This window comes from Pteropus vampyrus, unplaced genomic scaffold (assembly GCF_000151845.1).
Source record: "Pteropus vampyrus isolate Shadow unplaced genomic scaffold, Pvam_2.0 Scaffold1000002932, whole genome shotgun sequence".
In the NCBI taxonomy this organism is placed as follows: Eukaryota; Metazoa; Chordata; class Mammalia; order Chiroptera; family Pteropodidae; genus Pteropus; species Pteropus vampyrus.
The window spans coordinates 461-3277 of record NW_011917334.1 but is presented as its reverse complement, the minus strand read 5'-3'; the positions used below and the strand labels follow the sequence as shown (position 1 = coordinate 3277).

The window sequence follows — 2817 nt, the reverse complement described above, 5'->3', positions numbered from 1 at the left end:
ACAGCCTTAGAAATATATGCATTCCTCAATGTAGCAATTCCGATCTAACCAAGTAATGAACAAACTATACAAAAATGTATGTAAAGGATGTCCACTATAGCATCGTTTAGAATCGATTTGAAAAAATGGATACAAACCAAGTGTCCGAAAAACAGGTTTCTGTCAGATTAATCATATGATACATTCACACAATGGCAGAGAAGCCTGTGTTTCATGATGATACCCAAACATGTATTTAGGAATAGGAAACACTACTACTATATATGACCTGTATTTGAGGCTTCTCCCCTGATGACTGCAGGTAAGAGAATTTACTAAAATGCTTGCTTTAAAAAGCCACAATGGAGCCGTCGGGACGGCACAGCCCGGATCTGGGCTGCTGACGACAGTTCTGGCTCTCTCCATATGCTCTGCAGCTCCCAGAAATGGCAGGCTAACATTTCCCTCCTGCTGGCATTGGGGGGCTGGCTGCAACTGTCACTGTTTCCTCCCAAAGCCTTTGCCCACCCTTCCCGCGGCCAGACAGTCACATTCTTAAAGCCAGAGAATTAAAAAGCGGCTGGGTGGCCCTCCTGTACTTTCACAGTGGCGGCGGCCACCCTTCCTCTGGGGATGGGCACGGGCTGACTGTGGCAGGCGGGGCAGAAGGCGGGCAAAGCAGGACGAGGGAGGCAAGGCGTGGGAGCGTGCAGGGACATCCAGCAGAGGGGAGGGTCACAGGGACGGAAGAAACCGGAAGAGAGCAGGCTCGGGGGGCTAGAACAGGACACGGGAAGCAGTAATTTTAAAAGAATCGTAAAAAGCACGAAAAGGAGATTGCTTTCCTTTGGTGGCGTCACTAACGAATGACGCGGGAGCTCAAAGCAGAGCCAGTCACGTTCTGAACTGGTCTTTGATACCTGGGGAGGACACGCCCACTTTCTTTTACCTCTCTCTCTACTTCCTTCTCCATCAACCCTTTTTCGTTCTCCTGATCCGTTTATACAGTCTCCCATCTCTATCTTCATAGTCCGGCTAAACATTCACAACGCCCAAGGGAGTATTAACAAGATGGGGACCAAGTTGAGAGAAGGGCTGCTGGTCTACCCAAGCAGGGGGACCGGGCAGACACTCCGCCTCCCCCGAGCGCTGTGATCGACGTGCTGCCCTGCAGTGGGGTGAGCGCAGACTAAGGGTGACTCTCATCCTCTCCCGGTCACCCCAGTGTTGTGGTTTCGCTGTACCCGTCTTGTGTTGGACATGGTCTGGCTCGCTCTCATACATTCGTTTCTGTGTTATCCGTTCACGGACTCCAAGTATGCTTACCACATGTGGACTCTCAACACCCGCTTTCTTTCTATGGTTTGGAAAACTACTCAACAGCCAGCTGAACTGACGCAACTCGTTGTTTAAGGTGGAGCATACGTTTTCTCGATATCTCTATATTTTCCGCTTCTATACTTTCTCGATAACGATTCACTAATTTACCTTCTAATGAATAGATACAGTAAATCTGAGATACAATCAAAAAAATAAGAAGTCTACCCCGGGATCCCCCTCAGCTGCCTAGCGGTACCCGCTGCCCCCACATCATGCATTTTTCTGTCCCCAGCCACCACGAGGCCATTGCTGGATGCTGCTCTTGCTGGCCTGGTGCTTTTGTACCGTCCCTGGCTTCTGATTTCTTAATTAGAGGCGGTAAAATGCAGAAGGATCACAGAACTGACGGAGAATGTAGATCACTACGTTCCGTAATTGAAGAGGAGCCGACACCACCGCTTCAAGGCGAAAGAAGGAAATTCGATTAACTGAGAACCTACTATGTGCCAAATGCTATGCTAGATGCTCACACGCACCATGAACCATTATCCCCTGGTGCAGACGGAGCACGCATGTGACAAGTGGCTTATGGGTACCCACAAGGAGCATCAGCAGGGGGAAGTCAAAAGGCTGTCACCCCAGATACACAGGCGCTTACGATAATAAAAATACTGTGTGTTTATTAAGTGCTTACCAAGAGCCAGGCTTTGGGTCAGTCTCTCTAAAATTCAAGGCCTCAAGTAACAGAACTGCTTCAGAAACAGGATTTAAGGGTTAAAACGATGACTCCTACATCGTGAGAGAGATGTCGAATGATGAGCGTATTCAATTAAATGACTTTTAAAAGTAGTTATCCATTGGTATACAGGATGCCTACCTATTGGCCCAAGTAAGGATTAAATCTCATTTTCTAAACACTGTGGATGAAGTGAAGTTTATTACAAGCAAACAATAATAATTTGTTTAAAGCTTCCTAATTCTGGAATATAATTAATACTAGTAATCATGTAATTGATATTTAAGACATGACGTAGTCTACAGCCATGGCACCCTGAACAAGCCCGATCCCGTCTCATCTCGGAAGCTAAGCAGGGTCAGGCCTGGTTAGTACTTGGATGGGAGACCACCTAGGAAGATCAGGTGCTGTAGGTGCAAAAAATAAAAAAATATAAGGGATTGTAAGCTGTCAAGGCCCTTGCAATCTATGAGGTCAACCAAGGGTTGCCTCACCTAAAAAAAATTTTAAAAAATAATAAATAAATAAAATAAATGTAAAAAGACATGACATGAATTATTACTAGTATGAATTATGATAACTTTTGAGCACAGTGCTAAATATATTCCATAAATCGTCTCATTTATTACTCCTAGTAAACTAGACAAGAGGTTCGATGGGTGTTATTTTACAGATGGGGAAACTGAGACATGGAAAGATCTTCACCTGTGCCTGGTTTCAAACATTGTGAGTAGCAGAGGTGGAACTATATCTTACTTCTACTTGGTTCGAAGCCGACAGTG

The 2817-nt window shown here is 45.7% G+C and overlaps 1 pseudogene; it reads left to right on the top strand.

Annotated features, from left to right (window-relative positions):
• The first annotated feature begins 2332 nt into the window (after positions 1 to 2332).
• On the top strand, positions 2333 to 2451 carry LOC111735532 (annotated as a pseudogene).
• The last annotated feature ends 366 nt before the right edge of the window (positions 2452 to 2817 follow it).